The sequence below is a fragment of the Bos grunniens genome, chromosome 19 (genome assembly GCF_055505025.1).
Source record: "Bos grunniens cultivar Pamir isolate PY7600 chromosome 19, Bosgru_T2T1.0, whole genome shotgun sequence".
NCBI lineage: Eukaryota > Metazoa > Chordata > Mammalia > Artiodactyla > Bovidae > Bos > Bos grunniens.
Genome location: NC_141183.1, coordinates 54,332,068 through 54,347,504, shown reverse-complemented (window position 1 = coordinate 54,347,504; position 15,437 = coordinate 54,332,068). Strand labels below are relative to the sequence as shown.

Below are 15,437 nucleotides of genomic sequence, written 5' to 3'. Positions count from 1 at the left end.
CAGATCTAATCAGATTCAAGCACTGAAATACAAGTATAGTCACAACGATGCTAAGTTCTAGGAAAGGAGCTGTAAGAGCTAGGATGAGGAAGACCTGGCTGCCCAAGTCATGGCCAGTGGGTGGGGACTGAAAGGTCAGCAGGAATCACCAGGCACAAAGGGAAAGGGGCCTTTGTGTTGAGACCCGTCGTGGCAGGAGACCTGTCTCTGGAGCTGAAGTCAGGGGTATGGGAGGAGTGGTTAGAGGACAGAGGAGCAAAGAGATGAGATGGGGCTCTGGAGAGGAGAGGTGGCAGGAGCCAGACTGCGTAAGTCCAGGGAGAGCCCGTCTCCTTAGAAGACACTGCGTGGAGGGCCAGGAGGTGTCCCAGAGGGGCCAGCATGCTGGGACCAGTGGGGTGAAGTCCCTCATGGCCTCATATGGCCATGGTCACCAGGGAGGGATGGAGGGAATGCAGGTGGGGATCTGGCTGGTCTGGGCCACAGTCCCCAGACGTTCCTGACCCTTCCTACAGCCCCCTTATTCCTAGTGTCCAGGCAGCCTCATCCCCTGTCACCCTGTTAGGTAGTTAGAATAGGAAACAGAAGTCCAGAATGGCGGTGGCTAGGAAGGAAAAAGCCCGCAAAAATAAAACAAAGGAAGGTCAGGGACCGGAGAACAGGTAGAACAAACAGCACTCCTGGCTAGCCCAATTTACATACGGCAGGTCCGGGGGGAGAAAAAAAAAACATATAAAAAGAGGAGCCAAATGGCCGGGGGTCTCTCTCTCCCTCTCCCACGCGCCAGTGTGCTCCCCCACTCTCTTCTCTTTGAGTCTTTGCAGGGGATGGATTTTCCTGCTATTTTCTTAATAAAATAGAGCTGTAACATGGAGCTGTAACACTGATCTGTCCAAGAGCTATAACACGGTCTGTCTGAGACCTGAGAGCTATAACACGGTGCATCCTAGAGCTATGACACGCCGAGTTCTCTAACATCCGTTGCTTCAAGTTTTTGTTCGGACAAGACAGAACCGAGGAAAATACCACTCGCCTGACAACCCCAAGTGATCTTTTTGATGAGTCTCACTACAAATCTTTTTCTCATGTGGCTCCATCTTGGACCCTCATTTTGCTCATTTTTCTTACCCAAGAAGAGCTCTCCCACATGACTCCCTAACCCCTGAGGTCCAGCTGTTATCGAGTCACGCTTGCTCTGCTTGCCGCAGGGTAAGCCAATAAGTCTGGGAGATGAGGTGTTGAGGGAAGGAATATGACTTTGTTCAGAGAGCTGGCTGACCAAGAAGATGGCAGACTAATGTCTCAAAACAATCAGCTTGTGGGTGCCTGGATGCCAGGTTCTTTTATGGATCAGAGGTGGGGGGGGCGGTGAGGAAACAAAGTGAAAAGACCATTTAATTCTTGCAGATATTTCCTAGACTAGCAAACCTCGGGCAGGGGGATGTGTTAGTTTCACTGCCTTATAGCCATTTCATGGGTGGTGTGAAATGGAATATCTCCTGTCATGTCAATAAACAAAAATGCCATCAGTTCAGTTCAGTTCAGTCACTCAGTCGTGTCCGACTCTTCGCGACCCCATGAATCGCAGCACGCCAGGCCTCCCTGTCCATCACCAACTCCCGGAGTTCACTCAGACTCACGTCCATCGAGTCAGTGATGCCATCCAGCCATCTCATCCTCTGTCGTCCCCTTCTCCTCCTGCCCCCAATCCCTCCCACCATCAGAGTCTTTTCCAATGAGTCAACTCTTCGCATGAGGTGGCCAAAGTACTGGAGTTTCAGCTTTAGCATGATTCCTTCCAAAGAAATCCCAGGGCTGATCTCCTTCAGAATGGACTGGTTGGATCTCCTTGCAGTCCAAGGGACTCTCAAGAGTCTTCTCCAACACCACAGTTCAAAAGCATCCAGTCTTCAGTGCTCAGCTTTCTTCACAGTCCAACTCTCACATCCATATATGACCACAGGAAAAACCATAGCCTTGACTAGAACGAACCTTTGTTGTCAAAGTAATGTCTCTGCTTTTGAATATGCTATCTAGGTTGGTCATAACTTTCCTTCCAAGGAGTAAGCGTCTTTTAATTTCATGGCTGCAGTCACCATCTGCAGTGATTTTGGAGCCCCCAAAAATAAAGTCTGAGACTGTTTCCACTGTTTCCCCATCTATTTCCCATGAAGTGGTGGGACCAGATGCCATGATCTTTATTTTCTGAATGTTGAGCTTTAAGCCAACTTTTTCACTCTCAACTTTCACTTTCATCAAGAGGCTTTTGAGTTCCTCTTCACTTTCTGCCATAAGGGTGGTGTCATCTGCATATCTGAGGTTATTAATATTTCTCCCGACAATCTTGATTCCAGTTTGTGTTTCTTCCAGTCCAGCATTTCTCATGATGTACTCTGCATATAAGTTAAATAAACAGGGTGACAATATACAGCCTTGACGAACTCCTTTTCCTATTTGGAACCAGTCTGTTGTTCCATGTCCAGTTCTAACTGTTGCTTCTTGACCTGCATACAAATTTCTCAAGAGCTATCTGCAATTCTAGCCCCCCAGAAGTGAATTTATGAGCTGGTAAGCAGCAGATAAGTGGAGCCATTTCCCACACAGAGAACTCACAAAGAATGTCACAGTCCTTCACAGGTGGGCAGGGTCAGGCTATCTGGCTGTGAGCCAAACAAAGGCACCCTAGCCCAAGGGTCAGGCGAAGAGGGGCAGGGGCAGGGCTCCCTAAGGCAGGCCATTATGTATGTCTCTAATAAGAAAAGTGGCAAAATAAAAGTTAAAATCACAGAAAAAGATTTAATACAGAGTCAAAATTAACCCACCTGGGTTATATAGCCAGGCCCTGAGCCTGTGAGGAACCTGGTCCATTCCCAGCAATGGGTTCTGGACTCCGCATATAGAGGGAGGAGCTCATACGTGCCTCACAGGGAGCCAAGCTTCCCAAACAGTCCACCCAGGGGAGTGTCCCACCCTGGCCCCCAAGCTCAGTGGACCACCCATTCTCATATCTCTCGGGCAGCACAGCTCCTGGCCTCTCGGCCTTGCACCAGAGATAGTCACGGGGCCCACCTAGTGCCCACCCAAAGGCTCCAAGTCACCACCCTGTGGCCCCCAACCCCCTGCGCCACTTCACCTAACTGGCCTAAATGGGGTCAAGACCCTGGGAGCTTCAAATGGTCACCTGGAGAAGGTGGAAATCCTATCTGGTGGGGAAAGGGACATGTCCTCCTTTCCAGGGTGGAAGAGGGTGTGTGAATTCATGGAGTTGAGCCAGGACAGGACAGGACATGGTTTACTTACGTTCCAAACACTGTTTACAAACATTCCAAACACTGACAGGCCCAGGGCACTGGGTCCACAGCTGCAAACAGGGTAGGGGCTGGGGTCGCTATGGCCAATCCAAGAGGGGACAGCATGCCTTCAGCACAACCAATCGTGTGGGGCAATGCCATGGTGATAGAGAGCTTCCCTTCCATCCCTCCTCTGTCCGTTTGTCCTGACTGCTCAGCTGGGGCTCTGCTCAGTGGTGTGCTTCCTCCCTCCAGCCCCCCTTCCTCCTCTGCTGGGCAGCATCAAGCAGCACCTTCTCAGTGGCTCGGCCAGCCCCACGGACCTCCTGTCCTTCTTCAAACAACCGGTAGCAGCCACCAGGACAGTCGTTCATGTGGCCTTGGGGCTGCTGGAAGAAAAGTTACAACTCCAGGCATTCAGATCCTTCACTGTCACGGGTACTGTGGAGTGGAAGAAAGCCAGATGGCGGGGAAAGGTGTGGGGTGCAGGATGCACTCCTTGGGGTGTCTGGAGGGGAGAGAGGAAAGGGATGGGAGGTATGGAACAGACCTGCTCAAGAAGAAGCTGGAACCCTGCCCACCACCCCACCCCGAGATGTGCTAATGAACCCCAGCTGCGGCTGCTGTCCCAGGCCAGTGACTGCGCTCCCCAGGAAGAAGCTGAGAAGTGCGGCAACCAATATCGCACCATCACTGGGAGATGCAACAACGAGTGGGTGCTGGAGTGGCACTTGACCTGGGAGGGGGTCAGATCCGCCCGCCGCTCCTTCCCAACCCTACTGACCCCAACCCACCCCCTGCTGCAGGAGGAGACCCTGGCTGGGGGTCTCCAACCAGCCCCTGGCTTGCTGGCTGCCAGCTGAGAACGAGAACAGGCTGTCTCTCCCCTTCGGCTGGACCCCGGCAAGATGGGCAACAGCTTGCTCCTCCCCATTGTGAGTCAGGACTGAGGGGCTGAAGGATACTTCATCTCTTCTAAACATGGAGAACAGAAGCACAGACAGAGTCGGCCAGACAGGGCTTGAACCAGGCTCTCCCACGGGCTGGCGGATAACTCTGGGCAAGGACTCCAGCTGAGTCAGTTTCCTCAGCTGTAAAACCCACTCCAGATTTCTGTTATGACTATTAAAGCCCTTGATACAAACATCATTATAGGATGTGATATATTAGCACTTGTGTTTCCCTGGTGGCCTAGACAGTAAAGAATCTACCTGCAATGCAGGAGACCCGAGTTTGATCTCTGGCTCGGGAAGATATTAGTAGTAGCCATTATAGTACTGTTTTTTCTGAAAGAATTCATGTCAAAGTACCTTCAAGAGCAATACAGCTTAATGTAGCTCTATGTATTGACCTATTTCTCATTTAACAATTTATCAATTTTCTATTCATATGTCAATATCACAATCTATCATCTATCCATCATCATCTGTTTATCAATTTTTCTTCCATTGATCATTCCATCTATCCAGTTCTCTATCATCCATCACCTGGCAACCAATCCTTACATCTCTCAATCAGTTCTATTATCTAATTATCCACTAGTCTGTATAAATCAATCTATCATTTATCTCTCTAGAGGAGCTGGTGGGGTCTGAGTCAGCCAATCTGGTCTGTTCCCCTTTCTTTCCTCCTGGAATCCTCAGAAGCCAGGCTGGAGAGCATCTCTGTAGGAATGACAGCCACATAGGAAGTGGGACAAAGCAGGAAAGGGGAGGGGAGGGTGGGAGAGGAGGAAAGACTGTGTTAACTCCAGCGGGGGCAACCTGTTGCCCCCTGAGTCCTGGCTTGGCTCTGACATGTGTGGGGTCGCAGCCCCACACTGATTGCTCTCCCCACCAGGTCCAGGCTGTCTCCAACCATATCATGCACTTCTGCAGCGAGAGGCTGACCTCCGACCACAGCCGGTCCCTTAAGTTCATGCAGTGTGGCCAGTTCATTGACTGTGACTTGGACTTCGCCCCTGACTCCCCAGCCAGAGTAGCCTTCACTGAGGGTGTCGACTGTGAGAGCACCTGTGTCCACCTGCCCGCCTGCTTCCTCACCAAGGTACTGTGGTCTCCCAGGCTCCATCCCTGGCCAAGAGCTGGGGCTGGGCATCTGGAAGCCTAGAGCACCTGCCTTAGGGAGCTGCCTGAGATGCTGGAGTCTCAGACAATAACAAGATGCACAGTCTGACACATACACCTAGTTCTGTATGTGTTTGAGGGGTGAGGGTAGGGCAACCTGCCCGGAGGTTCAGTGCAGGTTTCACGAAAGGGGAAGCAATTGAGACTGGCGTTGAGCTGTGGGTGGCATTCCAACAGGGGAAGCCTCCGGGCTGCTACTTTTGGAAGCCTTTAAAGTCTCTTAGCAGTTGTCCTTCCCTCCCTCTGGGATGGGCCAAGGCCCCTGCAGTTCCAGCAAATTCCTGGGTCCAGTTGGGAGGACAGGGCTCTGCTTCATGCTGAGAGCAAGGATGCTGCGGGACACTAGGGAAGAAACGATGGACTCCAGGGAGCAAAGCCTCTGCTGGGCACTGAGCCACCACCACACACACACACGCACATGTTCACTCACCCTTACTGTTCTCGAAATGTGTCATGTGAGGGCCCCTGGCTGGCTCCTTCCTCTGGCTTCTCTGGGGGACCATCCCCTATCTTCCTAGTATACCGTTACTGGCTTCACTGCTGGCTCAGATGGTAAATAATCTGCCTGCATTGCAGGAGACCTGGGCTCAATCCCTGGATTGGGACTATCCCCTGGAAAAAGGCATGGCAACCCACTCCAGCATTCTTGCCTGGAGAATCCCATGGACAGAGGAGCCTGGTAAGCTACAGTCTATGGGATCGCAGAGTCAGACTTGACTGAGCGACTAGCACTTCTGACTTTTAAATCTAACACAGCAAACACCACCTTAATTTAGAGTTACATTACTTTATGTGCAGGTCTGTGTTCAGTGAACTGCCAGCTTCCTGCAGCCAGTCTGGAGTTTTCTTGACCTTCACGACCTCCAAGGCACGCAGCACAGAAAGGGGCTGATGTCTGCTGAGCGGAGTAGAGTGAAAGCAGCACGAGCCTTCATGTCAGAGAACTAGTTTCCACTCCCTCCTCTCCCACGGAGTTGTCCTTCCTCTCTCTGAGCCTCAGTTTCCCTGTCTGTAACATCAGGATCTAAGGCCTCATCCATGTCTAACCTTTCATGACTCTGCAGCACCAACTGCTAAGGATGCTCAGATAACCTGATGAGCAGCCTGAGTCTGGATGAGTCAAGGAGGATTTCCTGGAATAAGAGAGTTTTTGCTTTTGTTTTTAATTGGAGTATAGCTGCTTTGCATGTTGTGTTAGTTTCTGCCGTAAAACAACTTGAATCATCTATATGTATACATATGCCCTTTCCCTCCTGAGCCTTCATCCTACTCCTGTAGGTGTCATGGAGGCTGGAGCTGAGCTCCTGTGCTATATATAGAGCAGCTAAGAAGGGAGTTTTGAGCAAGGCTCTGAAGCACGTGGGGGATGACCTGGAGGGGTGAGCTTGCTCATGAAGGGCCCCCGTGTAAGTGACTCCTCTTCCACCTCAGACCCCGCCCAATGACCCAGGCATCACCAGTCAGCAAGACTGCATCTCCTTCTTCCGTCTGGCACAAAAGCAAAAACAAAGGCCGCGACCAGATCAATGGACTCACCTCCTTCGTGGATGCCAGCATGTTGTATGGCAAGGAGGTTGCCCTCGTCATGTAGCTCCGCAACCAGACCAACTTCCTGGGGCTTCTCACACTCAGCACCCACTTCCAGGACAATGGCTGGGCCCTGCTGCCCGTTGACAACCTGCACAATGACCCTGCCTCTTCACTGAACCACTCGGCATGCATCCCTTGCTTCCTGGCACGTCAGACTCGGGGGTGGACAGTCTTGTCTCCCTAGGAAAGAGCCAGTCCCAGGTTCCAGGAGGGGAAGCCCAGAGGGTACTCCGTAGGGGATACATGACTTCATACCTCAATATTAGGTACACAGATCTGTGCGTGGTTCCCAGAATCAGTATGTCGGAAGGAGTTCTTTTGCAAAACAAGTGTGTGTCCAGAGATCGTTGCTTGACTCTCTGTACCATAAGGGCCTCATCCCCTACACAGTCCATCTGGAATGGTGCTGATTGTTTCAAAAGCCCACCTCATATTGATCCAGCATCCATCTCTTGCTCTTCACTGAGCTTCTAGACCCCCAGAGAAGAAGCTCTCTCTCTTTCACACAGTAATAGCCTCTTTAATTACCTGAAAGCAGCTTTCACTTCCACCTAATAATTTTTCTACTGTAGGTTAAATTTCCTTAGAAGCCAGTTTCCTCCCTGCACTAGCTAGACACTGGCATTTGGTACCTTCTTCCAGATGCATAATCTGAAATTTCCTGGGGGTCTTTCCCCCATCCTCCGCTCTCTATCGTCATGATGGCCATCACTTCTGCTTATTTAAGATATTTGAATGTGCCATCTCTCATCCTTATAGCAGCCCTGAAAAGGCAGCATTAGCATCACCCTCGTTTTGCAGACGAGAAGCTCAGCAAAGATAACTAATGCACCCCAGAGCAGAGTGTCTGATGGCAGAGTCCACATGGGGGCTGGAGTCAGTGCAGTGGCCAGGTCTGGGCTCTTTCCACTCTGCACTACCACCTCCTTCATAGGGAGTTGGCTCCAGCCCCCTTTCTAAGGACTGTATGTTTCTTTGTTCCTGTTAAGAGCAGCAGGCTCCTTGCTCTGCTTAAGAGTAGATTGATTAAGACCACACACAAGGGCTTAGCTCAAAAACAGCAAATGACCGTGTGTAAGGCCACCTTCAGTACAGCACTTTCCTTCCTGGCCTCGAGAAGGTCTGGCTACAGAAACAGGCTCTGCCCAACTCTCCTTCTTTCTCCTTCCCTGGGGCTCCCTGGGAAGAACAGTATGATACCAAGCCCAAAGCTAAGAACAAGTCCAGCCCCCAGGAGAGACCCTGCAGAGGGATGCAACTCACCAGACAGGTTGACTCAATCTCAAAGGCAAGGCTTGTAGAATCACCCAGGATCCCCACCAGCCGTGGCTCTGATCATCCTGCCAAGCAGAATCACCAGGCAAAGGTTTTCCTGCCCCAAACTGGCAGCTGCCCCATGCTTGCCCATGGTACACAAACCCCTTCTAGAAACATAGGGAGCTGAGACTTAGGCACTGCTGTCCTCCCCCTCCGGGCTGTTGTGTGGGTCAGTGGAGCCTTGCAGCACAACTGAGGAGATGGAGGTCCGGTGGGGGCCAGGAATTTGGCTCAGGTCACTAAGTCTCACTGCCTCTTTCTAGTCCCCAGACTTAGTGTCTGGGGACTAGAAAGACATTTCTCTGGGAAGGACTGTGGTGACTCTGAACTTGGGGTTTTCAAGGTGATACCCAGTCAACTGAAACCCCAAATCTGGCAGTCATGCACACTCGGCTGGTGACTGAGCTGAGATGCCTGAATCCCTGGTGGACCGGAGACAAGCTGTACAAGGAGGCTCGGAAGATCGTGGGGGCCATGGTCCAGGTAGGAGGCCCTGGGCCCCAGCATCCCTTAGGAGCCATGAGAAGGCACAAACCAGATAGATGTGCCTCAAGTCAACTAGGTCTGGGTGATTGGGGGTGTTCCTGAGCTACGACCTGTACCCTCAACTCTGCCACTAACTTGCTCTGTGACCCTGTTCATGTCACCCAACCCCTCTGGGCGTCAGTATCGCTCATCAGACAAAATGGGAAATTAACACTGTCACAATTAACATAATGTCAAGAAAGAATCAGTGTGTCTGAGCAGCCCTTCAGAAAAGCAAAAAATCTGTCCAAAGACAATGGAGTAGGTGGGCAGCCACTAAAGTAACGTTCCTCCTCCATCTTTTCTTTCAGATCTTCACCTACCAGGACTTTCTGCCCCTGTTTCTGGGAGAGAACAGGTCCAGGAAAGCCCTGGGGCCCTCCCAGGCGTACCATGCCAGTGTCTTCACCCTGGCCTTCCACTGCAGCCACACCACACTCCAGCCCTTCATGTTCCACCTGGACAGCCAGTACCAGGCCTCAGCACCCAACTCCCGAGTCCCACTCAGCTCTGCCTTCTTTGCCAGCTGGCAGATCGTGTATGATGGTGATCAGGTACCCCAGGAGCAGGTGGGAGTAGGGGTGGAGCCCAGCTTAGTGCCAGGAGGCCAGGCCTCTGCTGATCGTCCCCCCCAGGACTGTGAAAATAAAGCAGGTGTCACCAAGACCTTCAGTCACGAGTCTGCCACCCCCTCCGGGGTTAGAGGATTTCTAAAAGGGGAGGAGATGGGTGGCTGTGGTCCTGAAAGGAGCTTGCCTTCCACTTCTTCTCAAAGAAGTATGAGAGACTTCTTGCCCTGCCAGGTCCAGATTCCTACGTGTCCACCCAGGCCCCTGTTTCCTGATACAAACTTGATAGATGCAAATGACTGGCTTGTCCAGCTCTGAGCTAGCTTGGCATCATGTGATGACTCTGGGGCTTCCAAGAGGCTGGTCCAATCTGTGCTCATATTCCCTGCCACCCAGTGGCATTGACCCCATCCCTGGAGGCCTCATGGCCACCACCCCCGCCAAGCTGAACCCTCAAGATTCTAGGTTAGCGATGAGCTCCAGGACTGGCTGTTTCAGCAAGTGAAAAGGACTGGGCTGGACCTGGCTGCCCAACATGCAGCGGCAGCTGGTACCACAGCCTTCCGGGTGAGGGGGCTGCCGGTCCCTCCTCCCAGGCTGCCCCAGAGCTGGGCTGCTGGTGATGGTGGTGGGAAGCAGGGTGGGTCAGGGAAGATCCCTGGTGCCTCCTTTCTGACTGGGACTGTCTACAGGATGTGCTGAGGCTGATGCAGTAAAGCATCCCCGGGACCTCCTTTTTGTTGTCCTGCCACATCTTCTCCATTCTCACCAGGGTCTCTAGCTTTAGGGACACAACAGGTTGGACACAGGAGCTGAACAAGCACATCAGGATTTTCCAAGTAGGAAAAAAAAAAAAAAAAGACAGTAGCTTTAAAAGGCAGAGAAGAACTGCCCCTGCCCATCACCCTGGCAAGATCCAAGAAGGAAGTCCCAGGGATACAGAAACTGGATCTTGGCTCTGAGTGGGGAAGGGCAAAGAGCCTGAGAAGTAGAGAACCAGTGGAGTAAAAGTAAGCCTGCCTTAGTTGTTTGGTAAGGACACAAAAAGACTTTATCCCAGGAAAGAAGAAAACTTAGGCACTTTGCTAGGATCTTTAATGGACATTAACTCTTCCAATCCTCCCAATGACCTTGAAAGCAGCTGTGACAGCCATTTTTATAGATGAGGAAACAAATTCAGAGACATCTAGTAATTGGCCCAAGCCCACGTAACTAGGAAGTAGTACAATTCGAATTAGGTTCAAAATTTCTCCTTTCTTCCTCCTGTTCAGTCCACCATGTTATTGTTGTTGTCCAGTCACCAAGTCTGTCTGACTCATTGCGACTCTATGGACTGCAGCATGTCCGGCTTCTCTGTCCTTCATCATCTCCCAGAGTTTGCTCAAATTCATGGCCATTGAGTCAGTGATGTCATCTAACCATCTCATCCTCTGCTTCCCCTTCTCCTTTTGCCTTCAATCTTTCCCAACTTCAGGGTCTTTTCCAATGAGTCAGCTCTTCACATCAGGTGGCCAAAGTATTGGAGTTTCAGCTTCAACATCAGTCCTTCCACTGAATATTCAGGGTTGAATCCCTGTAGAAGTGACTAGCTGGATCTCCTTGCAGTCCAAGGGACTCTCAAAAGTCTTCTCCAGCACCACAATTTCAAAGCATCATTTCTTCAGTGCTCAGCCTTCCTTATGGTTCAACTCTTGCATCCATACATGACTACTGGAAAAACCATAGCCTCGACTATAATGGACCTTTGTTGGGAAAGTGATGTCTCTGCTTTTTAATATGCTGTCTAGGTTTGTCATAGCTTTCCTTCTGAGAAGAAAGCATCTTTTAATTTAATGGCTGCAGTCACCATCTGCAGTGATTTTGGAGCCCAAGAAAATAAAGTCTGTCACTGTTTCCACTTTTCCCCCTTCTATTTGCTATGAAGTGATGGGACCAGATGCCATGATCTTAGTTTTTTGAATGTTGGGTTTTAAGCCAGCTTTTCTCTCTCCTCTTTCACCCTCATCAAGAGACTTTTTAGTTCCTCTTTACTTTCTGCCATAGGAGTGGTATCATCTGCACATATGAGGTTCTTGATGTTTCTCCCGGCAATCTTGATTCCAGCTGGTGATTCATCCAGACTGGCAGTTTGCAGGATATACTCTGCATATAAGTTAAATAAGCAAGTGACAATACACAGCCTTGTCATACTCCTTTCCCATTTTTGAACCATGTCCAGTTCTTACTGTTGATTTTGACCTGCATAGAGATTTCTCAGGAGACAGGTAAGGTGGTCTGGTAGTCCCATCTCTTTAAGAATTTTCCACAATTTGTTGTTATCTGCACAAAGGCTTTAACATAGTCAGTGAAGCAAAATTAGATGTTTTTCTAGAAACCCCTTGCTTTCTTTGTGATCCAACTAATGATGACAATTGGTCTCTGAATCCTCTGCCTTTTCTGAATGGAACTTGTTTATCTGGATGTTCTAAGTTTACATACTGCTGAAGCCGAGGGATTTTGAGCATAACCTTACTAGCATGTGAAATGAGTGCAATTGTATGGTAGTTTGAACATTCTTTGGCATTGCCCTTCTTGGGATTCTTTCCTATACTGTGGCCACTGCTGAGTTTTCCAAATTTGCTGTCTTATTAAGTGTAACACTTTAACAGCATCATCTTTTAGGATTTTAAATAGCTCAACTGGAATTTCATCACCTACACTAGCTTTATTCATAGTAACGCTTCCTAAGGCCCACTGAACCTCACACTCCAGGATGTCTGGAGTGACCACAGCATCATGATTATCTGATCATTAAGAACTTTTTTTGTATAGTTCCTCTGTGTATTCTTGCCGCCTCTTCTTAATCTCTCCTGCTTCTGTTAGGTCCTTACCATTTCTGTCCTTTATTGTGCCCATCCTTGAATGAAATGTTCCCTTGGTATCTCCAGTTTTCTTGAAGAGATCTCTAGTCTTTCTCATTCTATTATTTTCCTCTATTTCTTTGCATTGCTCATTTAAGAAGGCCTCCTTATCTCTCCTTGCTATTCTTTGGAACTGCATTCAGTTGGGTATATCTTTCCCTTTCTCCCTTGCCTTTCACTTCTCTTTTTTTCTCAGCTATTTGTAAAGCCTCCTCAGACAACTAACTTTTGCCTTCTTGAATTTTTCTGTGAGATGGTTTTGGTCATGTCTTCTGTACAGTGTTACAAACCTCCATCCGTAGTTCTTCAGGCATTCTGTCTACCAGATCTTATGCCTTGATCTGTTTATTATTTCCACTACACAATCATAAGGGATTTTATTTAGGTCATATCTGAATGGCCTAGTGGTTTTCCCTACTTTCTTCAATTTAAGCCTGAATTTTGCAAGAAGGAGTTCATGATCTGGGCCACAGTCTGCTCTAGATCTTGTTTTTGCTGACTGCATCGAGTTTCTCTGACTGCAAAGAATATAATCAGTCTGATTTTGGTGTTGACCATCAGTGATATCCGTGTGTAGAGTTGTCTCTCTTGTTGTTGGAGAAGGGTGTTTGTTATGCCCAGTGTGTTCTGTTGACTTAATGTTAGGGGAAGGCTTTGGCCAGAGCCTTGCTTCTCTCTCCCTCTCCCCATCTCCTAATTTCCTGCCTAAATGCAACCTGAAGCCCCATCTGCCTCTGCTAATCTTTGGCAGTATACAGTAAAGGGTGGGCAATTCCTAGTGCACCTAACACAGGACCAGGCAGGCACATAGCAGACTCTCAAGAACCTTTCTTTCCTTCCCTCCACTTTGGTGCTCTGACAGAGTGGTGGCACCTCCTGCTGGAGATCTGAGATTGCTAGCTGCCCAAGTTAACCGCACAGTGAGTTCCTGTTCCCTTTAAGCTGTTTCATCCTAGCTCTTGCAGTCTCCACTAATCCCTTCCCAAGTCCAATACCAAATTTGGAGTTGGAAGGCCTGGTTTGAGCTCCATGGAATGGTGGGGGTGACCTTGGAAAAGTCACAGTTGCTCAAGCTCAGCAAATACCCATTGATAACATGAGGATTATAAAGCACTTCAGAAGTGTGAGGATCCTGAGGATATTCACAGAGCAGTGCCTATTAATGGGAAACATCATATGGTTTTCCTTTGTTCAGCTTGGGGATGGTGTTTCGGAGTTGTAATTCAGTGGACAGCGCTGGGCTGGAGTCTCTTTGGGTCATGGCAAAGCTATCTCCTATCTTGATGGTCCCATCATATCATGTGATTTGGTCCTGGTGTGGGATCCTGATGGCTGAGAAATCAATATGGCTAATCTTTGTTAGTTTCTCAGTGGGTAAAAATTATTTTTTAATTAAAATTTTAATTTAATTAAAATTTAAATTTTAAAGTTTTAATTTTAATTAAATTTTAAATTATATTGATATAATTAATATATCATAAATTTACCCTATAAAGTATATAAATAAGTGATATACAAGTTTATACTTGTATATCATATGTAATATCAGAACATTTTCATCACTCACAAAAGAAACAGTAATAATAGTCACTCCCCATTCCCACCCCAATCCCTGACAATTAGGAACCTAGCTTTACATGTTTGCCTATTCTGGACCTTTCATATAAATGGAATTATGCAGCAGGTGGTCATCTTCTAAGCAGCTAGATTTTACCCATGCTCTTCATTCCTTGGTTTGTTCATTGACTTATTCAGTCATTCTACAAATCTGGGAGTCTTTATGTTCTGGGTACTGTCTCATTTATGCCTAGTTAATGCCCTGATCGTATGGTGGTGGTGAGTTTGTTGGTTTACAACAGCTTCCTACATTAGGACATACTCCTCAGTGTACACACGAAACACAGCTGTCTGCTCAAATTGAAAACCAGAGAGCAGTGGTTCGGTCTTTGGAAAGTTCAAGGCCTCTTCTGCCAGCAGGGATTTTGTTCTGCCCAATATTGCCTGACCACACAGCTCTCCTGGGACAAATCAGGACAAATCGTGGTGAGCAGACGCCAACGGGAATCCGCAGGGGGAAGACGAAACTGCTCCTGCCCTTTGCCCTACAGAGTACAATGCTTGGAGGTGCTTCTGCAGGCTCTTTCAGCCTCAGAATCTGGCACAGCTTAGCCGGGTTCTGAAAAACGAGGGTCTGGCAAGGAAGTTCCTGGATCTGCACGGGACACCGGACAACTGCCATCTGAATCAGGGCCATCACAGAGCCTCTTTTGCCAGGGGCCCGAGTTGGGGCAGAATCGAGGTGTTTTCACCGAGAGACAGTGTGTGGCCCTGAGCCACTACTCCTTGTCTCGAACTGTGTGTGACAACCCTGGTATCACCACCGATCCAAGGGGCATCTTCAGGGCCAGCTCTGCCCCCAGGGCTTTGTGCCCTGCTCCTACATCCCCGGCCTGAATGTATCTGCCTGGAGAGGCAGATGAGGCCTCCCCAGGTAAGGGGGTCTCCTCCAACAGCCGGGGCTGGCTCAGAACTTCACATCCGTCCCTGGACTCGGCTGTCCTTTCAGGCCTCTAAGCAGGAAACACAGAACTCGTCTCGAGGGACAGGACATGCTTTCCCAGTGGCTCCCCAGTATGCTAGCCTCTGGGTCGACAGCTACTCCCAGGGCCCAGGGCTTTGGGGGGCAATTAGGAAGCATCCACCTAGCCTCGGCCAAGTCGTCAACACCCTAAAAGAGCTCTGCTTCTGGACATCCAGCAAGTCCCTCACTTGTTTGCTTGTGCTGCTTCCGCAGGAGTCCAGCCCAGGCCTCTGACCTTGGAGACCAGGAAACCTGGGGAAGACCACAAGGCTACCTTCTCGCCTGGAGCAACCGTTTCCTGCTCATGCTTTTGCCGGCTATGGCCGGCTCTCTGGCTGGGAGTGGTGGCCGGGGCACCCGGCAGCGATGAACCCTTCCACCAGGCAACCCTCTCACATGTCAGGTCACATATCAGCGCCGCATACAAGGGCTCGAGAGCCAAGCAAGGGGTTCTGGGAGGCCCAGGTGAGAAGGAGGGTTTCCAGCCATTTTTGTCCACTTTCCAGCCTGTTCCTGACCCCTGCCTAATGGGAGGCCAG

The 15,437-nt window shown here is 49.5% G+C and overlaps 1 pseudogene; it reads left to right on the top strand.

The window, feature by feature from the left end:
* Positions 1–594: 594 nt before the first annotated feature.
* Positions 595–14,797, top strand: LOC147352716 (eosinophil peroxidase-like; annotated as a pseudogene).
* The last annotated feature ends 640 nt before the right edge of the window (positions 14,798–15,437 follow it).